The sequence below is a fragment of the Schistocerca piceifrons genome, chromosome X (assembly GCF_021461385.2).
Source record: "Schistocerca piceifrons isolate TAMUIC-IGC-003096 chromosome X, iqSchPice1.1, whole genome shotgun sequence".
Taxonomy (NCBI): Eukaryota; Metazoa; Arthropoda; class Insecta; order Orthoptera; family Acrididae; genus Schistocerca; species Schistocerca piceifrons.
In genome coordinates, this window is record NC_060149.1 from 286073100 (window position 1) to 286097500 (window position 24401).

At 44.5% G+C, this 24401-nt stretch overlaps 1 long non-coding RNA gene across 2 annotated transcripts; it reads right to left on the reverse strand.

Moving 5' to 3' along the window:
• LOC124721102 lies at positions 1-23919 on the reverse strand. 2 transcript variants are annotated; one of them, XR_007006265.1, is made up of 3 exons: positions 23774-23919; positions 23607-23673; positions 1-764 (listed from the first exon to the last, which is right to left on the reverse strand). It is a non-coding gene; the product is annotated as an uncharacterized LOC124721102 (long non-coding RNA). The 2 variants fall into 2 exon arrangements; XR_007006266.1 differs by lacking the exon at positions 23607-23673.
• Positions 23920-24401: the final 482 nt, after the last annotated feature.

Consider the following 24401-nt stretch of genomic DNA (forward strand, 5'->3'; position numbering starts at 1 on the left):
TCATATTAATGAGTTTTATTACAAAAAATTAAAAGACAATACTTAAATCTGACAATTACACAGATGTGTCACAAGCAAAGAGTGACTTACAAAATAAGCAATTTCTTCAGTATAACAGTTCCCATGTCTGTGTTACATAGAGTGTACAAGCAAAGTAATGAGCACTGACGCTTTTATCCAGCCGCTGGTCGTGAAGTGGCTATTCAACTGGAGCATCACCAGTCAGTCATGGCACTTATGTCCTCTTGACATAGGGGCTGCTGTTGTCGTGTAGTCATCCTGGAGAGGGGTCAGTCAGCGTGCGACTGGCTGACATCTTCTCACAGCCACCTCTTTTCTGTCATTCCCAAATAGCATGCTGATGCTTGACTTTATGCCGTTACATTGCTCCCCACCAAGGTGATGGACTGTCATTGTATATGGAGCACGAAAACAGTGGGGGAGGCAGCAGGGTGGACACACTAATGGACTGGAAGCTGTGGCTGCAGGGGACGTGAGACTTCCAGTCATACCCCACTATCTGGCCTGTGCACTGGTGGAAATGTCCCCCGGAAGACATCCAGAAGGGTACGTGTCCACCTCCTGAGGCCCATACCACAATGTAGAAGGCGTTGGTTACTGCGGCATTTGTGGGTCCAGCTCCATTGGTAGGACGAGAGCAGGCAGAGGAGGCAAAGGCTCCATCTGGATGGGGTTTTCCTGTGGTGTTGTGATGACACCCTCTGGCAGCTGCTGTGGCCACACTGTCCTCGGGATCTGTGAATCTGGGGGAAGAGATACAGAAGGATGACCATGCACATGGCAGTGGTGAATTTTATTGTAATGTCGGTGCTGCAATCCGTCTGGGCCTGAAATGAGATACATGCATAGGCCAATTCGACAAAGGATCTTGCCTTGCACCCACCATCTGCTGCTGCTAAAAACCCCATAAAACACAAAATCATGCAGTTTGAAGCGATACTTCCAGCCTTCTTTTGATTCTGATAAAATGTTCCACTTAACAGTTCGACTGTGGATGGAATGGTGCACTAGTTAGGTGCTGTATGCCATTGTGTTCACAGAATGATTCAAATTCATTTGATGTGAACTGAGAACCATTGTCCAACACTATGAGTTTAGGCAAATCTTCAAAGGAAACAATTGAGGACAACACCTAAAAAGTGCTATGTGACGTTGTTGAGTTCACTGGCACAGCAAAAGGAAACTTGCTATAAAAGTCTACCCAATCAACCAACGAGTGTTCGAAAAAGATCCCGCAAAGTCTATGTGCACACATTGCCATGATGATTGTGACTTAGGCCAAGCAGAAAACATTTGTGGCTGAGCAAACTGATTTTCCAGACATGCATGGCACTGTGACATAATCTGTTCTATTTGGGTGTCCATACCCAGCCAAGTGCAGTGTTGACATACTAACTGTTTCATACAAACAATCCCCCAGTGTCCTTGGTGAAGTAATTGCAATACTTCTTTTTGCAAAGCTTTGGGGATCAGCACATGTGACTATCCACTGTCATTTTGAACAAGAATCACTCCTTTCTGTATAGCGAGGCTATGCTGACATGCAAAGTATCAGCGCGCTACTGCAATGAGTCAGGCAAAGATGTGCGAATATATTTTAGCAAAATGTTCAAATTTGAATGAGCTTCCATGGCCTGAGGAATTTTCCTATAATTCAGAGGAAAGGACTGAAGCAATTCAGAATTGTGAGCATTGATGTGACAACAAGATGCAGCAGAAGCATCAAAGTCTGTATCAGCGTCAATCGGAAGACGTGAAATTGCATTTGCATTACCATGTCGAGCTGTTGGACGATACACTCTCTCATATTGTTATTGAGACAACAACAAAGGCCATCTTTACAATTTTTGGACAGTTTGTACAGGAACCAGCTTCATAGAATAAAACGAGGACTGCAGTGGCTTGTGATCCATTTACTAAGTAGAATTTTCTGCCATACAAATAGTGGTGGAATTTGGTGACACCATACACAATAGCCAATCTTTCTCTATTTGTGAATAGTTACACTGAGATCTGGACAGCACTTTTGATGCAAAAGCAATATGCCTGTCTTTATCACCAAATCTGTGCAAAAGCACTGCACCGTTTCCATAGCACTGCACCATTTCCATAAGAGGAAGTGTCAACTTGCAACACAACAGGTAGGTCAAGATAAAAGTGTACCAAGCAGTGATCACTGAGAAATACATCTTTATATTTTTTTAAAGTTCCTTGGCGCTCATCTATCCAAACAAAGGGGATGTTCTTACGATGAAATTGATGCAATGGAGCTGCGATTTGCGTAGCATTTGATATGGACTGAACATAATAGTTCATTTTCCCTAAGACTGACTGCAATTCTGTGACATTGTGAGGAACTGGCAGGTCCTGTATGGCTAACAAATGTGACTAAAGAGGATTTACACCTTGACTGTTTATGACATGACCAAGATACTGCAACTCAGGTTTAAAACTGTCACACTTGTCCAGTGTACACTCTAGTCCTGCATCAGATAACACACGAAACAAACTACACAAATTTTCAGTGTGTTCTTCAGGTGTATGACCTGCTACAACAGTATCATCCAAATAGTTTGAACAGTTTGGTACTTGAGCAGTCGGCTGTTCCAAATACTGTTGGAAAATGGTGGGTGCAGAAGCACTGCCAAAAGGCAAATGCAAATATTTAAACAAGCCCAAATGAATGTTCACGACACATGTTTTGAGATGCTTCGTCTACTAGTATTTGAAGATAGGCATCGCGCAAATCAATTTTTGAAAAGTAATGACCAGTGCCTAATCCATTCGTGAGATCCTCTGGGGTGGCAATGGATAATTATCAATCACAGTTTGTAGGATGACTGTAGATTTAAAGTCAACACAGAGGCGAATGTGAGCTGAAGGTTTGGGGAGCAAAACCAGTGGACTTGCCCATTGACTAGCTTGTACGGACGCAATAGCTCCACTATCTTGCAATTCTTTAAGTTCAGTGGACACTTTGTCCCATAATGCAATGGGAACAGTTCTGCCCAGCAAAATTTCGGCTGAGCATTGTCTTTCATAGTAATATGTGCAATAAAATAACAAAATTGTTAGCCTTGAATAAAGCTTCAGAAAAAGTTCAGGGAATTTTTTCAGCAAGCTACCTACACTGTCTTTGGCACTGAATGCAGTCATTGACAACAGTGTTTCCTGAATGTTAACACCAAAAAAATAAAATAAATCAAGGCCAAATATGTTCTCACAATCACATGATTGTAGCACATGAAAGTCATAGTTCGCGTACACAAGTGATACATGGCGGGCAAAGTACATTTTCTGAGAACAGGGATGTCTTGTCTATTATAAGCTGTGAGGTGTGTGCTACTTTTAGAAAGGTGTGGGGAGCCTAACAGTTCATATGTGTCACGATTCAGCAATGTAACAGAGGCACTCATGTCCAACTGAAATTTCACGTGCTTCCCACTTATATGCAATTGAACAAAAAGTTTGTTGGACTGGCACAGCACTGAAGAAAGTGTTTGCTTGCTAGTTTTGCTAATGACTGCAGCAGGCTTTGAATACACTGCATTGATTACGTGAGTGGGCAGAATTCTTTTGTTTGTTCCATTGCAAACATACGGATTGTACGTGACCTTTCTCGCTCCAAGTGCAACACTGTGCTTGTCTGGGTGGGCAGTCTTGGCATTTGTGCCACGAATAGCACCGAAGGTATGACTTAATTCTATTTGCCAGGTTGATTGGTTAGTTTAAAAGAGAGGGGAAGGACGAAACTGCTAGGTCATTGATCCCTTGTTCCAAATAAAACAATGCCACAGGAATGAGAATAAAACAAGCGAGACTGACAACACAAAACGAAGAGAAAGGAAAAACCACAAGGATGAACAAAGGGCGACAAACACTTAAATGGACAAAAGGGGACAAGAAAACCACAGAAACACAATAAATAGGTAGAAGATATTAAAACGACAAAGCAGATTATGAGATGCCAGCCACTCTGCAGCACATTAAAACCTCCACCCTAAGAGCACTAGGGTGGAGGACACGGAGGGACAAAGGACATGCGCTAAAACTTAGATCAAATGATAAAACCCACGCCCAGGTATAAAAAGTATAATTAAATCACCCGATAAGGCACTGTCAGATAAAATAAGTGGCAACGAGTCCAGTAACCGAAGATTTCGTCACAGGGCAGTCAAAGTGGAACAGTGCACCAGAATATGGGCCACTGTCAACCGGGTGCCGCACTGACACTGAGGCAGATCTTCACGGTGCAGGAGGTAGTTGTGCCCAAGCATGGCCCATGTGGAGCCAGCATAGAACCACAGAGTCCCTGTGAGAGGCCCGCATGGAGGACTGCCACACATTCGTAGTCTCCTTAATGACACACAGTTTGATGTGGTTACTAAGACTATGCCATTCCGTCTCCCAAAGCCGGAAAACCTGGTGGCACAAAAACAAACGCAGGTCAGTAATTGGAATGCCAATCTCCATAAATGGTTTCCGTGTAGCCTGTTTGGCCAGCCTGTTAGCAAGTTCATTGCCTGCGATTCCGACATGTCCTGGGGTCCACACAAACACCACTGAATGACCGGACTGTTCCAGGGCATAGATGGACTCCTGCATGGTTGCTGCCAGAGGATGATGAGGTTAGCACTGGTCGATAGCTTGTAGGCTGCTCAAGGGGTCAGTACACAGAAGAAATGACTCCCCAGGGCCTGAACAGATGTGCTCAGGAACACGAGATACAGCCATCAGCTCTGTAGTGAAAACACTGTAGCCATTGGGCAAGGAATGCTGTTGAATATGTCCTCCATGGACATATGCAAAGCCGACGTGACCATCAGCCATCAAGCCATCGGTGTAAACCCCTTCATGGCCTCGGTACATGTCAAGAATTGAGAGGAAGTGACAGCGGAGATATGCGGGGTGAACTGAGTCCTATGGGCCATGCGATAGGTCCAGGCAAAGCTGCGGCCTGGGTGTAAACCATGGAGATGTATGTGAATGGACCTTGGGTATAGGTGGTAAAGGCAAGGACTCCAGTTCAGACAGAAGGGATTGGACGCCAACTGCAATTGTAAGCCCTAACCTGGGCTGCCGATGTGGGAGATGAACCACCATTTGTGGGAAAAGGAGATGGTAATTTGGTTGAGCAGGAGAACTACAAACGTGTGCAACGTAACTGGCGAGCAGTTGCGCATGCCTGACCTGCAATAGAGGGACACCAGCCTCTGCCAGGACGCTGGTCACCAGACTCGTCCTAAAAGCTCCCACCACTAGTCGAACGCCACAGTGGTGCACTGGCTCGAGTATACACAATGCTGAGGGTGCCGCCAAACCATAAACCAGACTCCCATAGTCAAGGCAGAATTGAACAAGGGCTCTCAGAGCTGCAGCAGCATACAGTGATCTGCACCCCAGTTGGTGTTCCTCAGGCAGCGGAGGTGCTGCCAGCACTTCCGCTTAAGCTGGCGAAGGAGAGGAATCCAAGTTAATTAGGCGTCGAAAACCAGTCCTAAAAATTGATATGTCTCCACTACAGTGAGGGAATCATCAGTAAGGTAGAGTTCTGGTTCCGGATGAAAGGTACAACGCCGACAGAAGTGCATAAAACATGACTTTGTGGCTGAAAACTGGAAGCCATGGGCTAGAGTCCATGACTGTGCCTTGTAGATGGGTCCCTGTAGGCGCCTCTCAGCAACACCAGTACCGGATGGAGCAGTACGAAATGCAGAAGTCGTCTGCATACAGAGAGGGTGAGACGGACAGCCCTACAGCTGCTGCTAGACTGTTAATGGCCACTAAAAATAGAGATATACTCAATATAGAGACCTGCAGGACACCATTCTCCAGGATATGGGGGTAACTATGGGAGGCGCCAACTTGGACACGGGAAGTACGAAGCGACAGGAAATTCTGGATAAAAAACGGAAGCAGGCACCGGAGACACCACTCGCATAATGTGGCAAGGATATGATGTTGCCAGGTGGTGTCATATGCTTTTCGTAAATCAAAAAAGACGGTAACAAGGTACTGGTGTCTGGGGAAGGCTGTTCGGATGGCGGACTTGAGAGACACAAGATTATCAGTGGTACAGCGACCCAGGCGGAAACAGCCCTGGCACGAAGCCAGTAGGCCACGTGACTCCAGGATCCAAACCAAACATCGACACACCATACATTCCAACAGCTTACAAAGAACATTGGTGAGGCTGATGGGCTGATAGCAGTCCAAATCAAGCAGGTTTTGGCCGGGTTCGGGGACTGGTATTATGGTGCTCTCCCTTCAGTGCAAGGGAAAGATGCCATCGCACCAGATCCAGTTGAAGATCACAAGATGTCGCTTGTAGTCAGATGAGAGATGTTTAATCATCTGACTGTGGATCTGATCTGGCCCAGGAACTGTGTCGGGGGAATGTGCAAGGGCACTGAGGAGCTCCCACTCTGTAAATGGGGCATTATTGGGTTCACTGTGGCGTGTAGTGAACAAGAGGACTTTCCCTTCCATCCATAGTTTGAGAGTGCAAAAGGCTGGGGAGGGGGGAGGGTGTCATTCTCCAACACAGAGGCACGAGCACAGCGCTCAGCAAAGTGCTCAGCAATCGCGTTTATGTTGGTAGATAACACGCCATTTATGTTGACACCGGGAACACCTGTTTGGGTCTGGTACCCAAAAACTCGTTTGATCTTTTCCCAGACTTGGGAAGGTGACACTCCTGTTTCCGTCTTTTGATAAGCTGGCAAATGTGGGAACGAAGCCGTTTAAAGTCTATGATGTGCTCCAGGGAATGGTGTCGCTTATGCCTCTGTAGAGCTCTCTGATGCTCCTTAATTGCCTCCGCGACTTCCGGTGACCACCAATGGACTGTCTTTCGCCGGGGGGCACCCTGAAGAACGAGGGATCACGTTTTCCGCCGCAGAAATGATCATTGTAGTTACCTGCTCAACCACCACATTGATGTTACCATGTGGGGGAGATTCAGCGGTGACAGCACAGGTGAAAGCATCCCAGTCTGCCTTGCTTAAAGGTCATCTGTGCAGGCATCTGTGGGCCTGACGTTGGAGCAGTGACAGGAAGATGGGGAAGTGGTCACTACAACACAGCTCGTCATGTGCTCTCCAGTGGATAGATGGGAGAAGGCCAGGACTGCAAACTGAGAGATCAATGGCCGAATATGTGCCATGTGCCACACTGAAATGTGTGGGGGCACCTGTATTTAAAAGGCAGAGGTCGAGTTGTGACAGTAAATTTTCGACATCTCTGCCTTGACCAGCAAGCACGGTGCCACCCCACAAGGGGTTATGAGTGTTAAAATCTCCCAAAAGTAGGAAAGGCTTAGGGACTTGATGAATCAGTGCAGCCAATGCATTCAGGGGTACTGCACCATGTGGAGGAAGATATACGTCTCAGACAGTCATTTCCTGCGTCATCCTTATCCTGACAGCCACAGCTTCAGGAGGGATTTGAAGTGGCACAGGTTCACTGCATACTGAGTTCAGGACATAGACACAAACTCCACCTGACACTCTGTTATAGTCGCTATGGTTCTTGTAATGCTGGGGACCAGATTTCCTGGGGGGCATTGCAGAAAGCAGATGTAAAGCTTAAGAGTTGCTGTAGCTCAGCCAGGTGGTGGAAGAAACCGCTGCAATTCCAATGAAAGATGATTTTATAGTCAGGCTGGGAAGGCATGAAGAGCGCAAGGAGGCAGGTTATGTCTCAGGGTCACCTACTGCCACCAATTGTGTATTTGTAGCCATTGTGATGGTGGATGAGGCGCCAGTGAGATCCAGGTCCACAGGGGATGGTAAGATCTCCACTGCATCCTCAGATGCAGAATTGGTAGGGAGTGGTTGTGCTGCGGCCACCAGTGAGTCCTGTTTCTTAGCAAACTTCTTCTTAGTTTGCTTGCTGTCTCGCTTCCCTTTAAGAGTTTGCTGGAAAGCTGTCTCCAAAGCAGCTTTAGGCACGGAGGAAGACCATGAAGCTCTTCATTCAGCAGCTTTTGGCTCCTTGAGCCACTGGCGAGTGTCCGTCATGGCACTATTGGAGACCTTGGGAGAGAGGGCCCCAAGGGACCCGTTCTGCACAACACAACAGGAGCCGAAGGAGGCTGTCGCTTCTCTGGCAGGGGGGAAGAGACCGATATCCCCTGCATTCAGGGGGGTCTTGATCCCAAAGTAGGTGCTTTGGGAGCAATGGAGGAAGATTTGCCTCCTACCACAAAGGGGGCAGATGTATTCTGGTGGCTTAGCGGGCCCACTGTTCGTGGCACAGAGTGAGGAACCACTGGCACTTTGGATAGCAATGGTGATGCAGCTGCAGCATATGTTGACATCAGCTGAATGGGGTGTAATCTTTCAAATTTACGTTAAGCCTCTGTGTAAGTCAACCGGTCCAGGGTCTTGTACTCCATAATTTTCCAGCCCTCTTGCAGTACTGATCAGTCTGGCGAGCAGGGAGAGTGGTGCTCTCCACAGTTGATGAAAGTGGGAGGAGGCGCACATGGAGTACGTGGGTGCAGTGGACATCCGCAGTCTCGACATGTGGCACTGGAAGTGCAGCGGGAAGACATGTGCCTGAACTTCCAGCACTTAAAGCACTGCACAGGGGGAGGGGCATATGGCTTAACATCACAGCAGTAAACCATCAACTTGACCTTTTCAGGCAATGAATCACCCTCAAAGGCCAAGATGAAGGCACCGGTAGCAACCCTGTTGTCTTTGGGTCCCCTGTAAATGCGCCAGGTGAAATGAACACCCCACCACTCTAAATTGATGTGGACTCATTGTCAGACTGCAAGAGGAGATCGCAATGGAAAATGATCCCGTGGACCATGTTGAGGCTTTTATGGGAAGTGATGGAAACAGGAATATCACCCAGCATGTCACAGGCGAGTAATACTCGGGATTGGGGTGGGGATGCTGTCTGATTCACAACTGCACTATTTTGAACCTTGGACAGTGCTATCACTTCTCAAAACTTATCCTCAAGGTGTTCAATGAAAAATTGAGGCTTCATAGGTAGAAAGGAGTCCCCATCAGTTCTGCTCCAGACTAAAAACTGAGGCGAATATGGCTCTGTCCGTTCTGTAGCCCTACGTTCTTCCCATGATATAGTGAGGGAGGGAAACGGTTTAGGGTGAGACCTGTTGGCATTGTACTTGATCCTGCCCTTCTCAGAGACTGCTAGGGCCATAAGGTCACCAGCAAGAAATGACTTAGTCCACTTCACTGGGGGTCATCCACCCTGATGCCACCCACTCTGATCAGGGGCTCTCCACACAGGCACCACCCAGCCACAGCAAAGGCCAACTGGCATGATGGCCATTGCCGGGAGTCCTGATGCCCCAGGAAGGCAGGCATCTACTCCTCAGCATACATAGGGAGTTTACAGCTCAGGCATCAGCAGTGTGATCCCTCTGTTGTCAGAAGGCTACCACCAAATGGGTAAATGACAGCCCCACCACAATGGACTGGCTACCATGCTGGATATTGGGTGCAGAGAAATCCAATATTGTTACAGGGTGAAAGAGGACAGGAGACAATGGAAGAAGGTGACATACTCCGGAAAGTGTCCACACCCAAATAGTTGAATCGCTGGTGGAGATGCAAAGCCATGACAAGAGATTCAGGAGATCGAATCTAAGGGCACTATGGATAACTCATGCACCACATAAGGCATCATTCCCCATATGGCCTGCACTTCTGTAGAATTTTGAAAGTGGCTGGTCAAACTATAGAAAGGGACCTCAACTCGTAGGGCCGAAAAGTGTGAGACTCCTTTTAGTCACTTCTTACGACAGGTAGAAATACCTCGGGCCTATTCTAACCCCCACACCCACAGGGGATCTATTAACCTGTTTAGAGAGCTGTTTACATGGCATGGTGCACATGAACTGTTTCTGCCTAAAGAGCCAGTCACGAGCAAGGGACGACTCAACCTGGCTGCTCAAATTTATCGGCGAACACTGTACCTGAATCATACTCATCTTGTATTTGCATGTGTTGAAAGGATGGATATGACTGTTTCAAAATCTGTTCTCTAAGTCTGACATCAGTTACATTGTACACGATCGCATCACATAACATAACATCAGAAAAATAAAGCACCACAAGCACATTTGAATTTGCATTTCTTCGTCATACCCATCAAATCTGTTACACACTGACGATACGTTTTTTCTGACCTTTCCCTGTAATGAAAGAATGGTACCTAGCTGCCACTACATTGACTTGTTGGTCATAATAGTTAGAGAATCTACAACCTGATCATAGGAAAGTTTACTCAGAGTGGCATTAGGGAACAATTTCTGAATGAAGCAAAAAACTGCGCTTCCTACTGTTGGTAAAAAGTATTGTAGTTTCACAGTAACTGGTACTTTCGTCTCTGTGGCAATTTCAAAGCCACTGTAAATGCTCAATGCCTTATCGACACTTACCCTATGCCTCGACCTGAAGAATTGTTCACTAAACTTGCTGGAGGCCAGTATTTTTCTAAACTTGACCTGTCAGAAGCTTATCATCAACTTCCTCTCGACGCTGCTTCCCGGCAGTTTCTGGTCCTTAACACGCCTTTCGGCCTCTATCAATACCAATGATTGCCATTCGGGGTTGCCAGCGCCCCTGCTTTCTTTCAGCGATTCTTGGAACAATTATTGCTCACTGTCCTTGGGTGTATAAATTACCAGGACGACATTGTTGTCACTGGCTCCACCACTGACGAACATCTTCAAAATCTCCGCACACTTTTTCATGTCTTACAGACAGCCGGTCTTAAGTGTAATCTTCAGAAATCTAAATTTTTTCAGGCATCTATCACGTACTTGGGGTTTCAACTCTCTCGGGATGGTATTCATCCGCTTCAGCAAACTGTCGCTGCGATCAATGCCCTTCCTCACCCTACATCTGTTAAGGAACTGCAGGCCTTCTTGGGGAAAATAGCATACTATCACAGGTTTTCACCGTCTGCTGCTTCGGTGGCTCAGCCGTTGCATTGCCTGTTGCATAAAAACATGCCTTTTCACTGGTCCTCGTCATGCGATGCGGCTTTCCAGAAATTGAAGACTATGCTGAAACAGGCCTCGTGCCTGGCTACTTATCGACCTGGCCAATGTCTTGTTCTTGCCACGGACGCCTCTCAATACAGGGTTGGTGCAGTCCTTGCGCACTGTTTTTCTGACGGTTCTGAACAACCCATGGCTTATGCCTCCAAAATGCTCACGGATGCCCAACAAAAGTATTCTCAAATTGAAAAAGAAGCTTTGGCCATTATTTATGTTCTTCATAAGTTTGGTGTTTTTCTCTATGGATCCAAATTTCATCTTGTTACGGATCACAAACCACTTGTTTCCTTGTTTCATCCATCAACATCACTTCCCGACAAGGCTGCACACCGCCTCCAGCGTTAGGCTCTTTACTTGTCTCGTTGTAATTATGAGATTCATTTCCGGTCGACGGCTCAACATGCGAATGCTGATGCACTGTCTCGCCTTCCCATGGGTCCTGATCTGGCATTTGATAGGGACGAACTTTTGTGTTTCCACCTGGATGTTGCCAAGCAGCGGGTTGTGGACGGATTCCCCATCACTGGGGACCGGCTGGCGGCTGCTACGGGTTCTGACCTTACCCTCTCCCGGGTTTTACGCTGTATTCAGAAGGGTTGGCCAGATCGTCCATCCGCTAAGACTTCTGATCTTGCGGAACTACTACACTTTGCGTTACCGCCTCACGGCTAGGGATGGTGTTATCCTCTTTTCCACCGAAAATGCTTCTCCGTGTGTTGTGGTACCTGCGTCTTTGCATGCTTCGGTCTTGCGCCTCCTTCACCAAGGGCACTGGGGTGTCTCTCACAGAAAATTTCTGGCGTGCCGTCATGTGTACTGGCCCAGCATCGACTCTGAAATTGCACACATCGTCGCTGCCTGTGGCCCTTGTGAGTCACACGCCGCCACCCTGAAGTCATCTTTGTCACTGTGGCCTTCGCCTGAGAAGCCCTGGGAGCGTATTCATGCTGACTTCACGGGACCTTTTTTAGGTACACCTACTCTAACTTTCCTTTCATTGTCCGTTGCACGTCGCCTACCACCGCAGCAACCGCCAATGCCCTAGCTCGCATTTTCTCTTTGGAAGGCCTTCCCTCTACTCTTGTCACTGATAATGGTCCACAATTTGCCTCTTCCGATTTTTCGGATTTTTGTGCCCGTCATGGCGTCATGCATGTCACGGCCCCTCCGTTCCATCCACAGTCAAACAGTGAGGCTGAACGACTGTTCGCATATTTAAAGCTCAGATGAGGAAACTCCTGACTTCTTCTGCTGCTGACGATGCCCTTCTCCAATTTCTGGCTTCTTACCGTTTCACCCCCATGGGCGACCACAGCCTGGCTGAGCTCTTACACGGCTGACAGCCCTGCACGCTACTTCATCTTCTGCAGTCTTCCACTTCACGTCCGCAGGTGCCTTTGCTTGACCGGTTCACCGCCAGCTACCTTGTATGGGTACGAGGATATGGCAGGCGGCCAAAATGGTGTCCTGGCCGCATCTTACGACACCGTGGCCGACGCCTGTATGAAATCCAGACAGACACGGGTGTTGCAGTGCGTCATTCGGACCAGCTTCAGCCTCGTGTGCCGACGACACCTGTTCCGGATGCCACTACACCACCTTCGGCTCTACCTGACGCTCGGGATCCTGGAATCTCTCATTGCTCACAACGCAGTCCTCTCACCATCATATCGGTGCCAGCACAAGAACTGACGCCAACAGGAGACATGCCCATGCAGGAACCAGATGACCATCATCTGTCGGAGCAACGCTACTCACCTCCTCCTTCCACAGACGCGGACACATCACCCATGTCTCCTGTTATAACAACCGAACTTGCCGCAATGGGCAGATTGGTACACAGCGCCCCAGCAGATTCGACCCCCACGTCTCCTGTCATCTCGACCCGTTATCATCGGGGACACTTCCGTCCGTACGGGAAGCCTCCTCCTCAAGAATTTACGGCCGGTCAAACAACACCTATGTATGTTAGCAATCTACAGGCCACCTCCATCAAGACCTGTGCAAAAACTTCAAAGGGGGGGAAAGTGTTGTGACTCGCCGATCTTTCAAAGTGCCACCGTGCAGTTACGCGCCTCCTCTACACACGGTGCTGTCTGCCAGCCATGCAGCAGCAGTGCCACCTAAGCGGCCAGCCAGCCAGCGGCCACCTCGGACTCAGTTAATGATTTGACTGTTAAAGTGACACACGTCTTACTCTGTTTACTTGATCTGTGACTTTCATGTATTGTGTCGTCCTTGAAATATATTTGTTCAACTTGAAGTTATAACACGACCCCTCACATGGTTCCATTGCTAGCAGTTATCTTTGCAGACATGTACAGCTGTGCCTGCTGTAATGAAAGAAGTGATGATTGACATAGATCAGCATATGAATCCTCTTCTGCTAATCACTCCTTATTCACAGTGTCTTCATCTAAACTTGTGTCATGTACATAATCATCATCTTCGTCAGTGAAGTCAATTTCCAATTCAACTTCATAATTTTCTTTGTTTTCCACTTACTGTGTCTAATGTTTGCTGTAATCTGTCATTCTAACCACATATGTGTAATGCAAACATGGAATATTACTTTAGTATGATTGACTGCTTTAATACTACCTATGTATATATTGTTTACTGACACACTCTATACCCTCATGAGTTTGTCACAGTTGGATCAATGAAGTAAGAAATAAATAAATAAGAGATGTAACACTTTTTCATCAGAAAGTCTACGCTGATGACACATGTTCGAAAATATGCTTTGTGGACAAAAAAGATATAAACTATGGTTGACTGGAATTTCCATGTGCCAAATTGCAATACTGAGAAGCAAATGCGCTGCATGACTGCTGACTGTTGCCACTCCATTGTTGGATGATCTACATACATTAAAAAAGGAAATTACAGTGGGTTCGAATTGACCCCTTCCGCCATTCTAGGTATATCGAATGAAATGTTGAAAAAAATATAAATATTCTGCATCCTAATACATGACTGCAAAGAGGAGAAAAAAATTAGGAAAATTCATTTGATTTTGTTAATGAAGTAAATAAATCAGATACGACAATGAAGGAAAAAATATGACTGATGTCTTTTGACCACTTCCACTGTTTTACTGTCAAATGTCACACTTGAGCAGTGATACACATTGCACAGTACAGTTCGTTTAATGTGGAACTCACACCATAGCTTTCATATTGCAATTCTTCTGTAATTTGTAGCTGAATCCATTTATGTTATGACATTTTCAGCACCATATAGTGGGAAAATTTTCATAAATTTTTATTGTTTCCATCACATTTCTGTAATAACTTCAAGTTGAACAAATATATTTCAAGGAAGACGCAATACATGAAAGTCACAGATCATGTAAACAGAGTAAGACGTGCGTACACTTTAACAGTCAAATCATAACTGAGTCCAAATCTAGCGGTCGCTGGCTGGTTGGCCGCTTAGGTGGTGCTGCTGCTGCATGGCTGGCAGACAGCGCCGCATGTAGAGGATGTGCGTAACTGCACGGCCGCACTTTGAAAGATGCAACAGGTGATGCAACGGCTGAGCCACCGAAGCAGCAGATGGTGAAAACCTGTGATAGTATGCTATTTTCCCCAAGAAGGCCTGCAGTTCCTTAACAGGTGTAGGGCAAGGAAGAGCATCGATCGCATTGACAGTTTGCTGAAGCGGATGAATACCATCCCGAGAGAGTTGAAACCCCAAGTACGTGATAGATGCCCGAAAAAATTTAGATTTCTGAAGATTACACTTAAGACCGGCTGTCTGTAAGACATGAAAAAGTGTGCGGAGATTTTGAAGATGTTCGTCAGTGGTGGAGCCAGTGACAACAATGTCGTCCTGGTAATTTATACACCCAAGGACAGTGAGCAATAATTGTTCCAAGAATAGCTGAAAGAAAGCAGGGGCGCTGGCAACCCCGAATGGCAATCATTGGTATTGATAGAGGCCGAAAGGCGTGTTAAGGACCAGAAACTGCCGGGAAGCAGCGTCGAGAGGAAGTTGATGATAAGCTTCTGACAGGTCAAGTTTAGAAAAATACTGGCCTCCAGCAAGTTTAGTGAACAATTCTTCAGGTCGAGGCATAGGGTAAGTGTCGATAAGGCATTGAGCATTTACAGTGGCTTTGAAATCGCCACAGAGACGAATATCACCATTTGGCTTAGCAACGAAAATGACAGGAGAGGACCACTCACTGGAAGTGACAGGAAGCAAGACCCCTGAAGCAGTGAGACAATCCAGCTCCCGTTTGACCTGATCACAAAGGGCCACAGGAATGGGTCAAGCCCGAAAAAACTTAGGCCGAGCAGTGGGTTTGAGCGTGATATGAGCTTCAAAGTCGTTTGCATGGCCTAACCCAGGACAAAAAAGGGACGACAATGTCGTCAACAAGGTATCCAGTTGAGAATAAGGAATAGCATCAGAGACGATATTGACAGAGTCATCTATGGTGAACCCAAAAACACGAAAGGCATCGAAACCAAAAAGATTCTCTGCGTTACTATGGTCGACCACAAATATGGGAACAGTGCGAACGACAGATTTGTAAGATACCTCAGCATCAAATTGTCTCAAGAGAGAAATCTTCTGTTTATTGTAAGTCCGTAATTGCCTAGTGACAGGTGACAGGATTGGAGAACCCAACTGAAGATACGTCTGAGAATTGATGATAGTGGCAGCAGAACCAGTATCCACCTGCATGCGAACATCTTGACCAAGTATTTGGACAGTGAGGAATAACTTCCCTGAAAGGGAAGAAGTACAATTGACAGACAACACAGAATCAGAATCAGTGTCATGTTCATGAACATCATATATGCGGTCGGATTTGCAAACGGATGACACATGACCGTTTTTTTTTGCATTTGTGACACACGGCCCAACGTTGTGGACAATCTTCTCGTGAATGTTTTGTAAAACACCACGAACATGAAGGAAGTTGCCGTGGGTTTTGCTGTAGTTTCTTAGAGGTTTGTTTACGGTTAGGCCGAGGCTGCGCTTGGGAGTGTACTGCGGCCACGTCGGCCGGCGGGGACACGCCACACGCTTCGTCAACAGTGCACAGAGGTTGTATTCCCCCGACGTCACCCCAGGCCTCTATTTGCGCTCCAGCAATGCGAGGAATTTCAAAAGACTGAGCGATGGATAGGACTTCATCTAGAGTTGGATTTGCCAACTGAAGGCACGTTGCCAAACTTCTATGTCGGGCGCCGATCGGATAATAGCATCCCGTACCATGGAATCGGCGTAGGACTCTTTGTGAACTTCAGTAACAAATTGACACTTTCTACTGAGGCCGTGAAGTTCAGCAACCCAAGCGCGATAGGATTGATTTGGTTGTTTTTGACAACGATAAAAGGCAACACGAGAGGCTACCACATGCGTATGCTTTTGAAAATAGGCGGACAGAAGTGAGCACATTTCAGCAAAGGACAAAGACGCAGGATCTTTCCAAGGAGCCGATTGCGACAACAACCGATACGTTTGAGGTGAAATCCATTAAAGGAACAGAGACTTACAAGTTTGTTCGTCCACGACATGAAATGCCAAGAAGTGCTGTCAAAGACGTTTTTCGTAATCAGACCAGTCTGCCGCCGTCTCGTCATAAGGAGGAAAAGTAGGTAGAGACAACGGCGAGAGACGCCCCGCATTTGATGCCGCGACGAAATCACGAATCGCATTTGTGAGAAGCGTTTGCTGTTCTATAAGACCTTGCAATAGTTGCTCTAAAGTAGCCAAGGAAACATGTGGATCAACGATGGAAAAGAAAAATCACTACCTCATCACCAATTGTAATAACTTCAAGTTGAACAAATATATTTCAAGGAAGACGCATTACATGAAAGTCACAGATCAAGTAAACAGAGTAAGACGTGTGTAAACTTTAACAGTCAAATCATAACTGAGTCCAAATCTAGCGGTCGCTGGCTGGTTGGCCGCTTAGGTGGCGCTGCTGCTGCATGGCTGGCAGACAGCACCGCATGTAAAGGACGCGCGTAACTGCGTGGTGGCACTTTGAAAGATCAGTGAGTCACAACAATTTCCCATTTCTTTGATAATATTCCATTCAAATTTGACATCGGTCTGAGTAGCTATTCTTTTTTTATGGCATTTTGAACCTGGAACTTTAATTATAATCACCCTGTCGTATGAAAATAAACATAAGTCTGATATGACCTGCTGATGACAAAAAGGGAAGAGGACATATACTTTCATAGGGCCAATCCACAGAACAACTTACAGGAAGCTGCAGTGAGCATACTGTTACCTTCTCATAAACATATATAATGAGTGAAATTGTTTGCAAATCTGTGATGAGGAGAACAAGTAAGACATGATGTTCATCACTTTATTAATAAAGGTATTACCTAACCAGGTAGCTGAGCATATTAAAGCAGCCCTTCTGAGATGTGAGGTGGTGAGCTTGATCCAGATTTAATCTGACTTGTGGATTAATGATGAGGGCTGCTGAGTTGGCCAGACAGGATGTGGTTTTTAGACTGTTTCCCACATCCAACGAGGTAAATGCTGGTCTGGTATGCACATTCTGCCTCAGCTACATGCTATGCAAACTTTTAGCAAACATTCTTACACTTGAACATAAATCTAGATGCAGGTGGTAGGTGGGGTACACCAATTCTATCTTGGGGGGGGGGGGGGGGGGGGGGGCATTTGGAAGGGCATCTGGCCAACACTTACCACTAACATTGCTCAAACACTTATAAATACTGACCCTGTAGAAGAAATGGGAAAAGGGAAAAGAAGAAGAACAAGAAAAGTAAAGCTATTAACCCTTTAACAGCTCTCTTGTAAGTAAGTTAATCCTTTTTTGTGGATGGTGTAAACACTCTCCACAGGAGTGTTGCAATACATCTCTTTGAGACAAATGCAAGGAGATTTTACCTGCATTTGTATCCTCGCTCCTTCCATATGGATCTCGATCCTGTTCGTGTTCAACGGTAACACTGGAACAATCTTATTAATGTAGTCTAGGTATCACTCTCCCCTTTACTTTGTGCTTAGGAACCTGTTGCAGTTGGGGGAGGAATTTGCAGAACTCTTAAGAGATTTCTGGGAAACCTCTAAAGCCATTCAACTTGTATTTATTGAACTGTGTTCAGCATATGGTAAAACCTCAATTCTGCAATTGGACAATTTATGCCCTGGTCTCTTTGAAGTACCTTTCTACAATTTTAAGCTCTTTCATAGTTGACTGTTTATTTCTAGATGGGAACACACTGTTTTATATCATTCATGTGATAGTGGAGGAATTTGCACAGTTTTACTTTGCTCAACATTTTATTGGAGAAGATACAGTTCTTTCAATGGATACATTTTTTGTTAGTACATGTACATATTTTACTACTCAATCCAGAATACTCTGTATTGCTGAATTCAATGTGGAAGACTGTACCTTATAATTCCTTTTCATGTGCACTTTATATTTGATGGGTAAGTTTTACCTCTTTTATCTTCTGCCTTACAATATAAAACAACTATCCAATTAAAACCACTATCTCTACTTTACACTGTTAATTACTTGGACAGTTAAAACAAGTAAGCTACGTTCTCTTCTATATTTATGTAGGAATATACTATATTTACTTGACGCTGCATGTCAAGACAATATGGTCACTGAGCTAGAACAGTTTGTCGTAATACAAGCACAGAAGAAACAGGCACAAACAGATGACACACAAAATTAATATGAAGGGAAAAAGTGCAAGTACTAAGACTGGTTGCTTACAGGCAGAATAGAATAAAATGCAAAAGAATGAATGGGAGATCGAAATAGAAGTAATTGTTCCCTGTCACTCAAGGAGAAGGAAGGCTAATGCAAAACAAGGAGATGATATAAATAAGAAAAAAGAAATGAAGATTAGGTTTTAACATCCCATTGATGACCATAAAGAAGGATAATGTCTGGGAAGAAACAGAAAGTATGAAGACGAAAATATAAGAAAGAATTCTGTAAAAATTCAGATGGCAGTAATCACATCAACAAAGAGTCTAAAACACATTATGCATCTGCAAAACATTTTAAAAATATAGGAAACCTCAAGTACGCAGCTGGGATGTTCAACAGAAAGTAAGCAATTCAGTAGACATGAGAGGAGGTCTGAAGGAAGAAGCGCAGATGGAAATATGGAAGCATCCGATCCCGCCCGTCTGCTTTGACCCATGACGTCACAAATATGGCGGAAACGACCATAAACCACGATTCCAATATGGCGCATATAAAGTAGTTACATACACATTATGTGGATGAAAATACATCAAAAAGCAAACATACACACGTTCCACAAAAAGTCTGACACTAACGGGACAGGCGCGGGAAATAGGGGGTTTTTGGGTGGGGACAAACTAAATATAAACAAATTTAGACACCCACCCCCATACAAAACCACGCAAAATGAGGAAAAAAACCAACATCACAAAACTCCCCAAATACCACTAAACACAATATTATCTGGAATTGGACATTTCCCTTGACCTATATAGCTCAACAGCAGCTCCCGATCTCATAAATTAGGACCTAACACTTCCCTTGACCTATCTAGCTCAAAAACATCTCCCGATACCAAAACCAACATTCCCAGCCACACATTGGGATCGAACACTTCCCTTGACCTGTTATCCTTACAACATCTCCACATACAGCCGTCCCTAGTCCGAGACGCCGGAACTTTAAGTAAGCCTCATTTCTTCACAGCATACCGAACACTTCACGACTTCATCCAAAAATCCGAATAGTTGAAGAAATTTTATTAGAGACAACGCACTGTCCCCCATCATAGCTGACAAACAAAAACTGTTGACCCTGTCAGTCATATCCATACCTACCAAAGACATAAAAAAGCAATTTACCAAAATTCACACGACGCCACACTCCCAAACTAAACCAAAAACATCACCTAACACACCACCAGAGAGACCACCGATCGCATCAAAACGACACCTACAAACACGCCACTCTCACTAACTAAATTCCGTGCCATCATGACGTCATACACAACAACAGCCTTACGTCACAGGTCAAAGCCGATGGGTGGGATCGGACGCTTCGGTCGACTCGCGCAGACTGGTAAATCATGATTCATGGAGTTACAAATTTCTTGATAGTAATTAAAGCACCGATTGTATGAGACAGCATGGCACATTAGTAAGAATGCATCACTTGCTGACAAGATAGAAGAGGACAAACCATTCCATACAGCTAAATGTCAAAAAACTAATTGAGACTCTTGCTGTCTCAGAGTAATGCTTGTAGTATGTGTGACTACATACTGGTGTGACTGTGCTATAAAGAGTAGTTTACAAACAAAAGTGAAATTTTATAAAGTTTATTTATTTGTGTAGTCAGACCACATTGGACTACTGCAGCATTGGAAGACCTAGTGACAGGAACAACCAAATGAAAAAACAATTGATTCAGTTGGTTACTGGAAAACAGTCATCTAATTTGGTTGTAGTTTCACGTGTCAGCAGAATTATTCATTCATTATTTTGAGCAAAACTACTCTATGTGAGCAAACAAATGAAAACAATTTAATCAGTCGGTTGTAGCTATACGAACTGATTGGACTAAACATTCAGTCTTTTGAGTGAAACCAGTATGTGGGAGCAACCAAATGAAAACCGTCAATGCAGACCAGCATATTCAGTTCTGAGCAGACACATTCAATCAATTTGCCATTGTTAAAGCATTATTGTTGTGTTGTACCCTGATGGAGGTTGCAACATACATACATGAATCCCTCAGTTAGATAGCAAGTGGTGTGGGATTTTTCAGATCCACCAATGCTTTGGCACACTAGAGGCTTCATGCAAAGGAATAAGTTGACAACAGGGTTCAGGGTTTAGCTGAGGTTTATCAGGTCTCTATGGTTGGAGACAGCATACAAACTCGGGTATAAGGCTAGGGAGGTACAAATGAAGAAATGAGCTTCTGGTTTGGTACCTTGGTCTGATTTTATTGCTTCTTCCTGAGCTTACGTGAACATGCTGAAGAGCACAGTCACTGGGTCACAATTTTAATGAGTGGAGAACAGAGATGAGGCTTCTAGACACTCAAATTACTAGAACAAATAGCCTGCCTGCCCTATCACTTAGACTAGAATCATGAAAGGGAGCCAGTTTCTTATTGCTCAAATTGAACCCTCAGGTCCTGTATACATCACACTTTAAATGACAATAGTCATAGCTACAAGTAAGCCATGATAGACGAACTACCCACAGGTATGTACAGGCAAGAATGCAAGTCTTTCTTAGGGGACAAGCTTAATTGAATACGCATATTTCCCTTGCATAATTCTCTGCTGCCAGTTGATGGTCACCCAAGACTCATCTGCTGTCAGGAACTCTTGAATCAACTCCGTCCTGCTCATCAACTGGTGGCATCTTTATACTGTGTTGTGGTTGTTTGCTTATAGATGGTACGTGATCATGTCACATTTTTACCCACAATTTGCAACCAGCCAGCTTGAAATTATTGGTTTCTTAATGCTCGTCACCTCATACTGATATCGCTAAAGTTTCAAACACTGTACATCTCTGCCTAGGTTTCCAGACTGTAATTGTTAAAATTGTTACCAAGATGACTTTTTTGCTGGCAATCCTTTCATGATTTAGTCATTACTCATTTCTTAATGCTTGTGACCTCATATTTGTCTGGTGAAAGCATTAAGCCCGATACATCTCCATCTAGGTTTCCAGGCTTTCCTTGTTAAAATTCTTACCCAGACGACTTATTATATTTTTGTTGATCATACCTCTATGAGTCGGTTATTACAGTTGACTGAACTCTGTTATTGCCTCTCACACACACACATACACACACACACACACACACAGGATTTAACTTTTACAAGCTTTCGGGGCCAGTGGCTCCATTTTCTGGCAGAAGAGTTGAAGAGGAAGGAAGAGAGGTGAAGGAAAAGGACTGCAGAGATTTAGGGAAACGGGTATAGTTCAGAAAAGTCACCCAGAACCTCGGGTCAGGGTAGACTTACAGGACGTGATGAGAAAGAAAGACTGATTGTTGGGGACTGTAACGGGCAAGATTTGAAAATCTGGGAGCTTAAAGATGGAAGACAGGGTAATACACAAGACAGAGGTTACTACTAAAACATCATGCATGCCTTAACAAAAGTGAAAAGCTAAGTGCATTGTATGTAACAGGGGTGGCAGGCAGGACAGCAAATAATAAACAAGCCAGAAAACGGAACATGTAGAAAACTAAAATGGAGTGAAGAAAGGACAAGTTACAGGAAAGAAATGCTGAGATGGAAGGAATTAATGTAAATTAAGGCCAGGTGGATTGCGAGAACCAAGGACATGTACTGCTAGTTCCCACCTGTGGAGTTCTGAGAAACTGGTACCTGTGTGGTGCAACAGGCGCAGAGATCACGACTGTCATGATGTACAGCACACTCTGCAACAGGATATTGTTTGTTGCCTGTATACACCCTCTGCCTGTGTCTATTCATCCTGACTGATAACTGGGTAGTAGTCATGCCACTGTATAAGGCTGAAGAGTGTTTAAACAACATCTGGTATATGACATGTGTTGTTTCACAGGTGGCTCGCCCTGTGATAGTATATTTTTGCCAGTTACATGGTGGGAATAGGTGGTGGTAGGAGGGTGCATAGGGAAAATCCTGCAGCGGGGACAGTCACAGGAGTAGGAGCCCCAGGGTAGGGAGATGGGTGCAGAAGGAGCATAGGGTCTGACAAGGATATTGCGGAGACCAGGTGACGAAAAGCTATTCTAGGTGTGGCTGCCAAAACCTCACACAGAATGGATCACACTTCAGTCCATGATTTTAGGAAGTCATGGCCTTGGCGAAGAAGCTGATTGATACATTCAAGACCAGGATAATACTGGGTGACAAGTGGAGTGTTCCAAAGTGTGACATACAGTATTTGCAAGGATGATTCATATTATGAAACTATATTAACTAAAAAAATTCAAAGAAAATTAATTAATGATGACACATTTTTCTTGCTAAGAAAATACTTCCAATAAGCTACAGTATATGGTTTAAAAGCAAGTGAGTAAATCACTAAACAATTAAAAAAATGTATCTTATATGCTTTGTCCTCATGTCACCTCAGCATTACCAAAATAGAATTATCGGTGGTGGGTGTAAACCAACAGGAAAAGGAGAAGAGCTTCAATAAATTTAAACAGAAAAGTAATTGTTAAATTATTTAAACATAGATTTATAATGTAGTACCAATTACTAAGCTCTTTTAAAAAGTCCCAATTGATTGAAAGTAGAATGAAAAAGTCATATCCATGTTTGGTTTGCAGCTCCTTGTATTGGCCGTGTTTGCAGTTAACATTTTTGGGATTTGAGGTCCGCCTGATACGCAAAGCACCGTTTTTCTCAGTACCCAAACATGTTTCGGCACCACTGTGCCATCATCTGTGGGTTTTCGTTTTTATTTATTCTGCAATGTGAACATTTTTGTTACATGATTATAAAATTAAGTGCATTTTTAGTTCAAACAACAGATCGTTTCTTTTTGTAAATACCTTTACATTTGGTGAGCATGAATTTACTGGACCACTCTTGTGTTAATTATTACAGGTAGCTTGTCATCTGCAACCAAACGATGTTGATGAGAAAGTTTTTTGCTGAGAGTTAACCTATATTCTAGAGTGTAATTTAGTTTTTCGCGCCTATTTTCGTATTTACTTACGTTTTCGTGTGACAAGCACTTCCAATCTCCGCATCATGCTGAGATGTTGTGATGCATACGTAACTATAGCAAGTATTTCCCACAAATTACGTAGTAAAACGCTTTTCACTACACCAGAACACAGTGTGATCGTGATTTGTTGTGTGTCCCAGCCCAGTCAGTGTTCATTTGTTTACCAGAGAGTTTGGCGCCAAATTTGAATTTTATTTGCATTTTATCTTTGTGTGTGTTTCTTAGCTGTGCTTCTTGTCTTTTATATGGTATTCCTATTTGTGTGCAAATGGTGCGTCTTTTTAGTATATTTATTTTTCGTGTGTGTGTGTGTGTGTGTGTGTGTGTGTAGGCTTTATCTGTTTGTGCTGTTTTCATTTGTAAAGTTCCTTTTAATGTGTTAAATAGTGTGCCCTTGCAGAGTGTAGTGTATTCGTTTAAGACCTGTTTTCCTTCCACTATTGCCTTCTTTATATGGAAATTTTCCTCAATGGTCAGTTTGCTGTATAGGCTGTGGCTGGGTTTTAGTATTCTAAGTCTGCTTCTATTGTGGTTGGGTGGTGGTTGTTGGCTATAAGGTGGTCAGCAAATGTGCTATGGGAGCTGTTGCTTTTTAAAGCTCTGAGATGTTCTGAAT